Here is a 15,292-nt window from a genome sequence, read left to right on the forward strand (position 1 = left end):
TTCGAGATTTTCTGATCAGCCTTTCCAGGGAAAATACAAATGTTTCAAAAACATTTTCCCGTGAGGTTTTGAATGCATGCCAACAAGAAAGTTGTTTGCACGTGGGATCGGCTAATCAAACTTCCCAAACCCAAAATAATGCCCAGAATAAGAACCCAGATCAAGACAAGTTGAAGAAGGGAAAGTCTCGGATGTGGCGCAGGAACATAGCATGAGACTATGAGACTATTCATTCATGATGATCAACAGATTTTCTTTCTCTCTGCTACACTTCAACTTTGCAACAGTTTGTCAACTGACTTTATTTATTTCTTTATTTTATCATTTTGTTATTTCCTTTTCTCCAGTAATGCATAACTGATTAAACTGCTGTCATGTTAGGTATGTTTGGTAGAAATATGCTAATGAAAAAAGTATTTTATCATGATTGACGACTCTTTTGATTGAAAACTATTGAAAGACTAAAACAAGAAAAAAGAATACAATGCAGCATGCGAGGGTACGTTTGTGCAAGTTTGATACAGAAATGAATTTTTTCATTCCCTTTTAATCATAACTATACACTCACCGGTCACTTTATTAGGTACACCTTGCTAGTAAAAGGTTGGACCCCCTTTTGCCTTCTGAACTGCCTTCATTCTTTGTGGCATACTTTCAACAAGGTGTTGGAAATGTTTCTTAGAGATTTTTGTCCATATTGACATGATAGCATCACGCAGTTGCTGCAGCTTTGTCGGCTGCACATCTATGATGCAAATCGCCCGTATGTATTACACAAGGAGAATACCTCATTTCAACTCTGCACAGAAACTCAGCTGAATTATCTGGACAGAAAGTCATCCAGACTGGTAACAGGGAAAGGTGCCAAAGCCAGCAGCTTAAACCTGGGCCACATATAAATTCCATCCCATTTTTAAGTTGAACAATGTAGTTTTTAATCATCTTACAACTAAACACTGGTTTGTAACTGCCAGCCATGTGTTGTGAAAAAGGATATCTAAATTATGAAGTTGGAAGTTGGATTATGAAGAGAAGATTGTATGAGAAGCAGGACTCAAAACGTGAAAGAGCAACAGTCTCACACAAGAGTCAAAAACAATTGTGCAATTTATGTTTGTACCAGTGATCCTAACTCCTTATGTGCACATTGTTAGTGCTTAATGTTATCACATGTTTAAAGTATTGCTGCAGCTGTTACATAACAGCATCCAACACCAAAGGGCACCTTATGGGTGCCACAGAAACGCTACTAAAAAGAGACGCTTTGACAAAACAAGAGTGATTGAGGGTCTGGAAACGAGAACTGGTTGGTCACCTGGCTTCGTCCAGTGCTTTCATCTTAATTACCAAACCACTGGGAGGCTTTACTAAAAGAAGACTTAATTAATACATAACAGACAAAGTGGAGTGTACAAAATCCATTTTGCTTCTTGTAAGTTGTTGAGTGCTTGATTCCTAAATAGTCAGTGATGCTCATTCATATTGCTCAAGAAGTAAGCAACAAGATTAACAAAAGAAAACAAAGTTTGAGACATGAGAGTTTGCAGAAAAGCACTCAGGATGTTTTCATTTAGTTTAAGAAGCAAATCATTTTGAGTCACACGTTAGCTGACATAACAAAGCTTTGATCTGAAGCATGTCTTCACCAACATGGACTCTCATTCCCCTGCTGTCGACTATAGTGAGTCAGCCTTACACACACACACACACACACACACATCCTCACACACAGCCCCCCCCCCACAACCTGAGGCATGCAGTGGTCAGTCTGTTGCCTCCGTTCATATGACTAATTAGACCAGCTTCACACTGCGCCGTTCCTTTTGATGCTAATCCCTGGTGCTAATTGCCGCGTCAGTCCTGGGCCACAGCCAGGTTAAGTTCAAATGCAGGGCCGACGTCTCCACCAAGCCCTCCCCTCCTCACCTCTATTCTCCCCCGCTGCTAACCTCTACTTGTATATTTTATCCCCCCGCCGCCCTCATCATCCCCTTCTTATGGATACTTTAACAAACTAGTTTGTTACCTCACAAAGCAGCTTTAGATTGGATTGGAAATACATAACACAAGTATGGAAGGGTAAACAAAAATATCTGCCCATATTGATCTAACTTTTGGCAAACTATATAAATGAAATATGAAATATATGTCATTTCATATAAACACATATATGAAGGAAAATAACAAAATAACCACAGCTATTGTTACACTTATGTCAAATTTGAATTTTATTGCAGATGGTTTGAACGAATGATATTTCTTGCATATCCACTCTGCAACATATTCAAAGAAAAGGTTGAATGTGAGCAGTTTAAGGCTAACAAATTGATTTGTGAACAAATTACAGTCTCTGAAAAGTATATTTGGGCTGTATTCACTGTTGCTGTTGCATAAACTACAGTCAATGGAATTGAAGAATAATCTGCAACAACCAATAAAACCTTTATTGTTGCCTGAGTTGACATATTTCTGTTCTACTGTTCAATTAATGATATTAATTTTCACTGTTTAATGTTTTTCCAACAATTACCATGGATTCTGCAGGAATTATAACGCCCTTTGCTGTTGATATAATGTGTCACATAACACAAAACAATGACAGTAACCAGTATCACGTTTATTTCTTTCCAGAATAACACCCACAGTGATGCAATCAAGTATTAGTTATGTTTTGGCTCCCAAGCATGCCGTTGAAGAGAGTAAAGCAGAGGTGCTTTTTTTTCTTATTCATCCATATACTACGTTTAATATTGCCATACATTCATACAAACTCACCAAGCACATGTGTGGTTACCAATCATTTGTTTTCCCTTATTATTATCTAATACAGCACTGTGCAGAGCCTACTGCTTTAGTAATACAGAAAAAAATCCACATTGCTTTGAAACAAGAGACACTGCAGTTGAGCTTTTAGCAAACTCTGCCAGAAGACATCATGGAAATTATATATAAAAGAACATTAAGGATATGAGAGGATTTGTTAGCAGTGACAAATGTCCAGGCGATGTTAACATGCTGGTGCAAGTCAAGTAAAATAGTTCTTACGTCTGTTTGTTTAAATTCACCAAACACAATGAAATACCATTCGGCTGTTCTGTTTGTTTTGTCACTGCTGCGTAAGATGACATGACAAAAATGAATATTTCTATCTAGTGTTGCACTCTGACTCTTTATTAACTTAAAATACCAGAAAACCTCACAAACTTTGCACTATACACTTCACAGTGTGTAACGATAACAAATCTATATTAGAAACAAATCTTAATAAGAACTGTTTTGATTAGTATGTAATTGCTCTGCTAAATGTATTGTTGTTAACTCAGAACAAAGCATTTCTATCTATTTGTGCAGCATGCACTTTTACATAAACTTCAGTATACCCAACATAGAAGACATGCAGAGGAGGAGAACTGATCAGAGGAAGAAAGTTGAGAGAAAGGTCCTTGTGGGAGCTGTTTTGTGGGAAGTTTGAGATACAGATTTGAGAAATGGTGAAAAGAAGCAATGGCACGAAAGTGAACCTAGTTAAGGTCACAAAAGCTTGAAGAGGTGAAGCAAATATACGGGAAAGACAAAGACAGAAAACTGGTGTAGCGTCGATGGAAGTCGGTGATGAAGAACAAAGGCCCTCAGTGTGATGCCAAAGTAACTTGTTTTTCATTGCCAGCTCAACAAATATAGATGCAATTTGTTGCTGGGAGGTAGGTGGACATAATCTAAGATGGCTGCTGTTACCAACTTGACTGCTAGATGTCAGTAAATGTTGCACACTGTGCTGCCTGAACGTAAACCGTACACTGACACCTGCGACCGCCTGTCTTTGACTTAAAAAATTCAGATTCCAAAAAATACAGCACTTCTTTCAGTAAAAAAAAATTAAATAGATAAACAACAACAACATTAACAAAAACCTGTCCTGGGAACAAAGCAGACAAAGGGGGGTAAAGAACACTATAAGATAATTTGTTGGAAATTGGGCCTTACTTTCATCACGTTTTTTTAACGTCTCCTCAGAAAGAAGCTGAGTAGCCGGGCGTTCATAAAGTCTGGATTAGAGAGTGAAAAACTGAGGAACACACCGCTGTAGCTGCAGGATCACATCTTTGACTTTTGGATAACAGAGCAAGTTTTCTCTTGACCTCACTCCCACCTCTACCCCTCCCTCTCCTTCCTACTCTGTTTTGCCCAAACTCAGTGGGATTAGACTGGGCCTTGGTGAAGGATAGGTCAAATGAAAAGAGGAGGGGGAGGAGACAGAGGAGGATGTGATGGATCATTGCTGTGCCGATGAGCCACTGTGAACTTACAAACTACAAAGTCAAATGCACACACTTAAATTCTGAAGGGACTCAAAGCTGCCGGCGTTTTTTTGTTTCCTTGTGGCTTTGTGCTTTAAACAAAGCCACATCTTGTATCCGTTCAGGTTGCCACAGCTCAACTCAGTTCCAGTCACATCTAAAGGACAGTTAAAGGGATAATATATAACTCAGACACAGCCTAAACTGTGAAAAAGTTCAACTGAAGGTACAGCATTTCAAATGGCTCATAAATCTCCATCACAGATAGAATTAGAAAAGTTTGAAAGAGGGAGAGTTATTTTGTAGCGGAATAGCCAAAATTCTGAAAAAGATGCATGTACATGTTCCCACACGTCTCAAATATCTCAAATGAAACATCTCAAAACTATAGATTGGAAACTTTAGTGTAAAAATGATGCGCCTGGTCATATTTTGGAACAGCAAAGGGTATAAATACTTTGGAAAATTAGATTAAAGGTTCCCACGTGATGGTGTCCACTTTCCACATGGTGCTAGTATTCACTTGGCCTCAAATGCTTATGAGGTGGAAGAAGAAGAGGAGAACTGTGGCAGGTGCTAATCAAAGGAGTGTTGTTACACTAACTTTTGAGAGATTGTTGGTTTGAAACTTCCCCTATAATGATTTCAACAGTCGTACTTTTCTACCTCCACACGACAGAAAAATATGGTCAGACAGCCACAATAATCTACATGGTTACAGTTTACACATTTATGTACTCTTGTAACTTGACTTATATCTTGTAAATGTATTCCTACAAGAAAATGGACATTACAATGGACTGCATATCTACTACGTGTGAGACAAGTGGACAAACACAAGTATTTCCTGATAAGATTAGGTTGGATTTTTACTTTGTAGAGATAGTATATGTTACCAAACTTACTGCTAAGCCAAATAAGAAAATATTGGATGATTCTGCGAGTCAATCCACGAATGAGTTCGGGGGGGTGTATCTAGTTCTTTTCTTAGTGACTGATCAATCAACCAAGTTTAATCCTGTTTGAACCAAGGAGTTTGACCACAATTTATTGTGACTGATATATTTATTTTGGAATAAGAATGCTGCCTCCCGTTTATTTGTTGTGTTTGTATTGAGATCTCACAGTGGAAAACACTTGTTCACTGGAATTATGCTCCTGAAGAATATGTTTAGCAGAATATTGATGCACTTTTTCTGATACTAGGGGAGGTGAAAAATCAAGAATATAAACATTGAACGGCCCTTTATGGAAACTAAGTTTGCATTGCTTTCCTAAAAGTATTTGAATGTCATTTATAATCTCTTTCAGTGTCTGAAAGCCTCTTGTGTTCACCCTTCTCGCCGCGCTCTCAGCCATCTACTCTGTCTGTCTCTACAAGACTATCGAACATCAAGCTGGTCAAACAAGTGTTAGATCTTTAAATGGAAATGTTTGACTCCACACTGCTTCTGAATAATTGAGGAGCTCTGTGGTTAGAAAAGGCGGATTAATGCACATGTACAGGCTCTCTGCAGTGTTTGTCAGGGAGGGAGTGTGACAGACACCTACAGAGAGAGGTTAATAACACGCTTAGTGCAACACATGAATCCTTTTTGCAGCATAGCACGGACAACCATGAGATTTTAGCAGCAGGGGCGTAGTGCTAAAAGCTAACAGAGAGATTTTAGAAATACAGCTCTCCACCCTGTGCTTCAACCCCTTTTGTACATCTCTTTAAGGAGAGCTGTAATCGTTTTGTGATTCTGCAGACTGGATCGACCCCTTTGAACCCCCGGGGAGGCTGTTCCTGAGATGTGCCGAGAGTCGCATCTCTAAATATGGCCAGAGCATGGGGGAGTCATCACTGCATGTTAGCCTGCAGACTTCACCTCTGTGTCCTTCTATTAGTTTGACCCCAACTTCAGAACTCCACACTTCAGCTCCACAGATTTTCACTTTGGCAAGGAGACAGAAGGAGATCTCCTTGCAGGAACCTTCACACTGAGCTTAAAAAGTTAAAGTCAAGGTTACTGTACAAATTTCACAAGAGTAGAAACTTCTTTGTGGGCCTTATTTTCAGTTAAGTTTTGAGATCCTGAGTATTGAAAATCTGCCTGTTTGCTAAGTTTAGTAGCATTTGGAATGGAAACATGCATTCAAATGTAACACAAATTTTAAACAAATTTCAGGAAACTTAGCTTGAGAAACAGAAAATGAATGCTACTTTTCTTACTCTTCTGTTATATAAATATTAGAAGTTGGTTTGTTGAGATGCCACCTTTGGGCACGAATTCATTCAAGACATGCATTCAGGGAACTGGCTGAATTTGGCAAATTTTTCGTTTTGCTGCCCGATCTTACTTAATTCAATTAAATTGAATCAAATTCTGTTATTCAGTTTCATTAATATGGCCCTAAATCCCAACACATGTAGTCTCAAGGCATTTCAATGATACAGTTCAATTCAAGGCTACTCCAAACCAATTCATTGTAATCCAATGAAATTCATTGAATTCCAAATTAGTCAAATTTGTAAAAAGCCAATTAAAAAAAGTTTCCAAGCTAAGGAAACCAACAGATTGCATCAAAGCTTCTCTTTCATTCAATTCCCATCCTGGACACTTTTTAAGGTTGTGATGTTTACTTCTAGTGCTTTACACTAGTTTTAGTTGCTTTAGTGGCTACGTGGCTACTGGTGTTAGCCATACGTCTGTTATCTGTTTGGTGGAGTATTGTGTTGATTACTAGCGCTTTTGCTCAAATAATGTTCCTCAGAAATAGATGGAGGCATTTTGAATTTTAAAAAAATAAACCCTGATCTTTTCCTAGTCTGGGCCCAGTGTTGCCGTATCATGCTGTTGTCTCTATGGGTTTGTATTGTTCTGCAAGTTTGGATGTTTGGGTCACAAAAATGCAATTGTCATATCAATTTGTCAATATATTTGCAACTTTATTAATATAACAAACATTCCCTCGTGTTGAATTGCATATTCTGGAAGACAGTGCTAATATGTGTAAGGTTATGTGTTATTTGAGTTGGTTCAGCAATTTGGATCTAGGGAGCAAAGGGATACAGAGTGATAACAGAGCGGGCTCATCGAGCGCAATGTATGATGTGCAAAGAGCCCCTGTTAGTAGAAGTGACTTTAACCTTTACTCACTTAAAGACTTTAACAACCCTGAGCAGCATCTTCAAGCCATCACCTCCTCTTCCCCCAACTCCATGCGATCTGTCAACTCTGGGGTTGTTTGGATATTTCATTTTCACACTCGCACATTAACTCATTATTCAGATCTCAACTGTTTTAGCATGTGACTTTGTTCAGGTTTCTGTGTTTCTTAATTATAAACCACGTATCATTGCAGAAGATATGTTGCTTGTTTGTTGAGTCTGAATGTGCTCAAAGTCCACAACATTACCAGAATGGACCAAACATTCATAAAGTCTTTCAAAAAACATGAAATTTCTAACTTAAGCACTTCCTTTAAGAAATATTTACCATCTTAACCATTTATCCCTAAGTGGGAAGAGGAGAGGAGGGAATCCTGAATCTCCTGAGTCCAACACAAGCTGGTGGTGTGTTGCAGATGGTTCAGGTCACGGCAGCTCTTTAATTAACCACAGCCCACTGCTTCTCTAAAATATCTTACCACCTGTTACATCCATTAACTGTGGAGCTATCGGAGAACTACAGGTCTCTGTGTCACACCTGAAGTGTGAAGTGTAATACAGTAATGTATTCTGAAGGTGTTATCACCGCACATTCTTCCAATAAATATAGGGCTAGTACCTACAAGAAAATTGTATCACAAAAAATCATAGTGTTAGTGGGTCATGACATCCTATTCAGCCCTACCCAACTGGTACAACATTTATCTTATGACCCATATTGATAATAAGCACTCATAATATCACTAAAATAGTATAACAACAAATTGCCTGGAAGTGCACAGGGTAAAGGGAAAAGAGGACAGGACAGTCTCCCACATTTCTACATTACCACAAATGTTTCAAAATATTCTGAGGTCTACCTGTGAGGTCATCATTATCCTCATCTCGATGAGCAGGGCATAATGAATGGTATCAAAAGCCCTGGAGAAATCATGAAACAGATCTGGCTAGAACGTAATGCAGAGAAGATGTTAAGGGGTAATTAATAACTCTTCTAGTCAGCTGTTGATGTAATTTGTTGATTTGTCCAGCAGAGCTGCCTTATTCTGTTGTATACAGTCATTTTTGGACAATCTTCCACTAATAGCAGAGAAGTTAACAGCTTAACAGACGTCGGTGCAGAGCCAAGAGTGTCTTCATCGTAAATTTCAAGCTAGTTTGCAAATTATGTTACTGGAAAGTCAATAATGACCCAGTTATTTTCCATTTAAAGTATGACTTTACATGTAACTTTCACTCTACACATAACTTATGTATACATCTGTGGACATAACGAACATCTGCTGAAAAGAGGTCATAACCCATCAATAAGTCATTGTTTTCCTGACTTTTCTTTTCCTTTTTTAAATTTTCACTGGCTTCTTAATGAAGTGGTTATAAACTAATCACTAACTACTTAACGGACTTTTATAACCTCTTTAAAAATTATCAAATACACACACACATATATGTAAAACTCTCCATTTATTCCTAATTTTTGCTCTTGTACTACTCAAAATGTAATGTTGACATCTACAGATCTGGTCACAAGCACTCACTTGGAATAATGTGTATTAAAAGAAAAAAGCCATTTAAGCCATAATCTAGCAGTCAAATGGCCTGTTTTTCTGGCCAGCTGAACTGACTAAATGCTACTCGAAGTGGGATTAGCATCACTGCAAAAATAACCCGGAGGAAACTGGAGGGGGGCCAAACAGCCCCAAGAAAAGATCTATTGTTGTCCAAGTGTTGTTATTGCCTGGAATTATCTGTGCTTAGTTACAACATAATGCACACACGGTTACACAAATGGGCACATGCACAAAGACACGTACAGACCTATAGTATCAGCACAACGTTTCGGGTCTTTGCAGTTTGAACCCAGTTCCCATAGATTTACAAAAGGTCCACACACACATGCAGGTGTCGTGTCTCATGGGATTTTCATACAGTACATGTGTCATACAAAAATTATCCCCCTCTTCTGTTGTGTCCCCATCGATAATATTGATCTTCTAGCTTTTAATCCTCGTGTTTATCCATTGAAGGTACATAATGTTGAACTTCATAGTGTTGAAGACGCTAAGAGCCCTCATTCCCTCATCCCCAGCAGCCAAAATGTCAGGGTTAGCAGTGCTGGTCAGGATGTGATTCACTTCCAGTATTTGACCCTATTAAAATGACTGTTGTAGGTCAGAGTTCAAGAGGAGGATTATGGCTTCTTGCCAAGGACCGGTTTGAACCATAAAGGGTTCCACGGCGGTGATTAGGAAATATTATCACGATGATGTGAGACTTCTGACTTAAAAGGGAGAAAACAGAGAAAAAAATAAAGAGGTTGCATGAGTCAGTGTATGTTCATTTAAGCTCCTACTGTAGCTTTCATTACTCATTGTGGCAAAAACCCCTTTTGATTGGGCTTCATTGGCCAGATTAGCTAGGACAGTCAGAATGTTTTTCACTTTTTCAATGATTTGCTGCAGGTTGATGCATTACATTTTAAATGTTTTGATTCAAAAGCTGTGTTGAAATATCTGTGTTTGGCTTATTATGTAATGTATCATTCAGATGATGGCTACTACAGCTTTTAATGACACTGGTATGTTCAGGTGCTGAGGTCAGCTGATTCTTGTGTTAAGTCTGTGGGTCAAATTGGTACATGTATTGCTTTGAACATTGCTTGATGATTCAATCTAAGTTTGATCTTGTCATAGGACATGCTTATATGAACACGTCTGTGTGTGTGCACTTGAGCTGCTTCTTTGTATTATTAAACCTGACCACCTCTTCCCTGTTTCCTAAACCTAACCAAGTTGTTTCACTTCCCAAACCAAACCAAACCAAATCTCCATTCGCTTTACGAGGGCATTGTCATTTATTCTTAATTATCCAGAATAACATTTGCTATTTCATTAAACTTGCACTTTTATAGCTAATCTATTGTAATTTCCGCTAAGTTATGTAAAAATATTAGACAAATATTCAACAAAAAATGCTCAGTGAAAAGCCAGATATCTAAACTTACTTTCTTGTAATGAAATTGATGTACTTTAGTTTATGTTTTGCCTATTTTCTGTGGCCAGCCTGCTTGTGTGCCCTCTGCATGCACCGTGAACCTCATTTTATGATGTTATGTGAGAAATATCTGAGCTGAATTGTAACATTGTAAACAGTCTTTGAGAAAATAAAAATTGTGAAAGCTTTATCATTGAAGGCATGTCTATGATTATGATTAAGACCTCAGTGGAAGTTGAAAATGATGCATCCCAACAAAGGGGATTCAAAGACTTTGAGGGGGAGTGGAGGGGAAGCTGATGGTCAGATGGGTCTTGGGGGTGGTGGGGTGGCCTCTTCCTCGTGCCTCCAGTCAAGCAGAAAATCTCAGCAAATTAGTTACTGCGACGACGGCCAGTTGGGGAGCTTTCATCCCTCGCAGCAGGACAGCCACCATGGGATCAGGATAAGAAACACTGCCCCTAACAACATCTTCCCTCACCCTTCTTCATCACTGTTCCTCACTCCCTCTTCTGTCCTTCCCCCATTCAGTCACTGTCCAGCCATCCATTACTGTTCCTTGGCAGCGAGAAGGATCTGTTTGACTGTTAAATGCCTCTCCAGCATTAGCACTCCTGAAAAGGTGTCACATAAACACCAAGCAGCTGCTAAGAACTGCAGTCATCCCTGGAGAGACCACTCAAATCTTTTTGTGTGTGCACTCAGTTTCCAGTGTATTAGGACAGTGACGTAAAATGAATGCAGTGCAATTCAACAGACCTACAGTTAATCCTTCCTCCATGAAGGTCAGCAGTTCAGCTTCTTTAAAGAGAAGTTAAATCAACTTTTTGCTTTTTCTTTTCAACTGTTAGTATACCTTTATTAAAATTACCCGAATGGTAAAAGTACTCAAAAAAAGACATAAACCCAAACGTACACCATCTGTCATTGTGACAGAACAAGCATCCCAGCATTACCGCAGTCCAGCATCCAATAAACTAAATTAATTCTGTTGCAAGTGCACAAATATACAATCAAAGAGCTTGAATCTTTAGCCACAAAACAACAAGGAGACCTACACGTCCTAGTTTGGACCCTGCAGATGCCTGATCAGAACCCTATGCAGCCATTCTGGGATTACATGAGGATAATATAAAAAGAAAGAAGACCGATTATACAACCCCAGCTCATGGTAAATTATAAAATAGGCATGATAATATTTTTTTTTTTTTGCAACACTATGGGTTACTTTCAAAGGAACTTATTTAGAAATTAATTTTCTTCTTGCATTACTTTTTGTAAAGTACTGAGTATTTTGCAAAGAGGATCAATTTCAAGGGAAACCATTCAGTTTACCTAATGCAGGCCAGAATGTCGTGATAATGCCAATAACTAACCACCAAGTATTTCCCGTATCCTTTTACACACACAAAAAAATAGAAAATTCAGGACCACCAATTTCATGAATTACTCAAAGACTGTGTTGAATTTGAATTCCCAGATGTTACTTATCTGCTTTATTGTCTAATGCAGTCTCACACTAAAATGGTTCACAGCCCAAAACGTAGCAGTTTTAGAGTAAAGAAACTTTCTGAGCTACAGAATAGTTATATGCTTATGTCTGCCTTCCAACACTGCAATATGCCAACGTTTTTCATTACGTGAAACTGCTCAAAAATTAATGTTAGAATTTTTTTCTAAGTCTTCAAAACATCACATTCCTATATTTCCCCTGGCTAATTGTAAAATGCTTTCACTTTCGACAATGTAGAACTGTCACAAATGTGATATTGAACAAATATTATATTCAGAAATGCTTATAAAGAGGTTGGATGGGGTGCCGACTGTCACACAAGACAATCCAAGTTTCAGACCCAATATTGTCTAGAAACTTTGATTTTTTTCAACTTTGCTGTCAGTCATGGTTGGTTGGGGAAAGGCACAACAAAATTAGGCTTAAAATGAATAAATAAATTGTTAAAGGTTCACTTTCCATCTTCTGAATGCATTAAGGTACTACAAAACATTAGCATCTCTGTTGTAACTTCTATGTTTTGGAAATGTGGACAAACCTACCGATTACATGTTTTTTTGTGTGTGATAATTATCTGAAAATTCACGGAATTTAAGGCAAATTCTCCATTGCATGTAATTTACCATCTAATATTCCTTTTAGAAATTACACAAAATTACCTCCTTCCTATTCATCTGTGATGATGAGTAAGATGATGAGTAAGAGTGGTTATATTTTAGTGCTCAGTGGAGAATGAACCAATGAATGGGTTGATTAAAGATGTTTGTTTAATTTTCTTTCATAAAGTGATGTTTCCTGACCCTGCTGTCAGTCAGTCACGTGCACGTGCACTTCTCTGTAAGTGATCATTTTGATGTTTCTCTTGACTGGACTGTTTATGGTTCGCCAGACTGAAAACAGCTGGATTGGACGGGAGTTATGATCTTTAACAGGAGTCCTTTGGTTTAAAATGAAGTAGCCTTCTCTCCATTTTTTTCTCTCTACGTACAAATTATTTTGTGCATCATTATTTCAGTTTGTACAGTTATTTGGTTTAAGGACACAAAGTTGCAACAGACAGGAGGTGTTTGAAAAGTAATTAGCCAGATAAAACAAAAGTAACTGTAAGTGATGGAGTCATTGAAGGTTTTCACTGTTCCTAAGGATTTCTATGACCACACTTCAGGACAATTGTATTGATAGATATGGTTGAAATATAAAGAACAATGTAAATGATAATTGTCCTACTTTCAAGCTCTTCACAGTCCTGTGGGGCGATCTTCCCGTACACTCATGTACACACACTTTGCCTCCAGGCCTCTGGAGAAACACACTAACTGCTAAGAACTGAACAATACTCGCTGCTGCTAAAACGTATGGACGACTGAACACGCACAGTCCGGTCACCCATCCACACACTCATGCATTCACATTTGAAAACGCATACTAACTGTCACACATTCATGCGGCCCACAACTCCCGACACAAATAAAAACTGTGTTCATTTTGTCAGCCAATACATTCGGTGTTTCTCTGAGCCGAGAAATGAAAATCAATCACGACATAAAAATCATGTTTTTATCGATTTTAAAACACGCACAGTTGATTTCTCAGGCTTCACTTCTGAAGATGCACAGGTTTCACATGTGAGGAGGTGATTGCTTGATAAATGTTTCTCTTAAATCAGTAAATTTTAACTTGACATGAATTGAAATCAAACTGTGTTGAAATTTTGCAATATATTAACGTCATGTTTGGAAAAAGCCTCACACTGTATGGTGTTAGTTGTCCAGCGATGGTGAAGAAGAATTAGGTTGTAAAGACATCTGTAAAGACCACAATTTAAAGCTACTTTTTTTTTAATTGAAGGCCCAGTAATATTCAAACAATCTAGCTACACTGAGACTGCAGCTGTGAAGGAGATCCTCAAAAATCCTGTAAATATACGCTGACAATAATAAGAATTTCAACAGGGGATCATTTAGTGGAAATTTGACACTAAAAAGGTCTTGATATGTAAACAGGGAAAGTTTCCTGACACTGAGAAATTAAATCTCTGTGAACTTTTGTTGTGAAAGCTCTCTGTAACATCTGTATTTATCTGTGTTATAGCTCCAAATTTCTACCTGTAAGGCCAGTTTCTGACAGTAAAACAGCAGATTACATTTTATGTTGTTCAAACTGCCAGCAAATGCTATGAAAAGACTGATTTCAAACATGTGTTTTCTGTGTAGCAACAGTCTGTTATATCCATAAGCATCGTTGTTGTCAAATACCATTAAACACATCAATGGTTCACGAACAGACTTTGCTGTGTGAAATGATGACACATACAAATCAGCAAAAGTCTTATTTGCAGAAATTAAGTGCTGATAGCTCTGCACTGCTCAGAAGAAGGAGGCGTGGAAGGATGGAGTGATGATTGATGGATGTGGCCGCAGACTTCTGTTCCTCTGTGACCGTTAACCCCAGCCTTCTGTCTGTAGCTGTTCGGCAGCAGCAGTCTGGCAGCTGGCCTGACGATGGATGACGCACACGCACAGTAAGATCCATGTTTTAGCGCTTGGAGGTGACAAGAATACGCTCTGGGCAGATTTATGCAAACGTCGAAGACACAGATGTAAACATACTTGTGGCTTTTCTGTGTGTTGTGCAAAGGTATGGGTGGTAGAGGGGTCAGGTCTAAAGGTGAATGTGTGTTCGAGGATTAGTCAACAGACTGCCTGTCCCTGAACCCGCAGGCCTCCCGCCATGACCTGCTAACCCCCGTTGCAGCATCATGGACTCTGATAAAACCTCAGCAGGATGGCAAATTTAAGAGTCTAACGTTTAGACCACTTACCAACATCATCCTCACCACATGAGCCAGCTGACTAATACTGTATGTATCAGTTTCACCTCAGGCTCACTTGTTTGGATGACTTTGGAGAGCAAACTAAAACTGGAACAGCATTAATCAATAGTTTCATATCAACAGGGGTTTACATGTCTCCTGGTGTGTGGATGGGGCCACTCATAGAAGTGGATTCAGTTAAATTCACCACTGAACATATCAGTTTTTCTCAGAGCTGTTTGGTTGGTTGTCTCACATTGTTGGCCACCACTGGGAACTGATTTCATAGGAAAATCTGCGTGCTCTACCTGTACAGCACCAAACTGCCTTGCTGACTGTTGGCTGTTGTGTTTTTTGTCTGTTCATAGATAAACTATCTCACAGATCCTAATAGGTTGCCATTAGAGAGCCACGATTAGAAAACGTCTTGAATTAGTGAACAAGTGAGCGTGACACCTCATCTTTCCTTTATCAGCAGCACTCTGGTCCTCATACTGATCCCCCACCCTCCCTGCAGCCTG

General features: G+C 38.7%; 1 protein-coding gene across 1 annotated transcript in view; it reads left to right on the top strand.

Annotated features, from left to right (window-relative positions):
• Positions 1-5,843, top strand: part of tmem106ba (transmembrane protein 106Ba) — a 470,787-nt gene extending 464,944 nt beyond the window's left edge. The window contains exon 9 of the transcript XR_011917310.1: positions 5,830-5,843. The gene's annotated coding sequence lies outside the window, so the exon portion shown is untranslated. The remainder of the gene's footprint in view (positions 1-5,829) is intronic.
• The last annotated feature ends 9,449 nt before the right edge of the window (positions 5,844-15,292 follow it).

Source organism: Leuresthes tenuis, unplaced genomic scaffold, assembly GCF_036924035.1.
Source record: "Leuresthes tenuis unplaced genomic scaffold, fLeuTen1.0.hap1 SCAF_10, whole genome shotgun sequence".
NCBI lineage: Eukaryota > Metazoa > Chordata > Actinopteri > Atheriniformes > Atherinopsidae > Leuresthes > Leuresthes tenuis.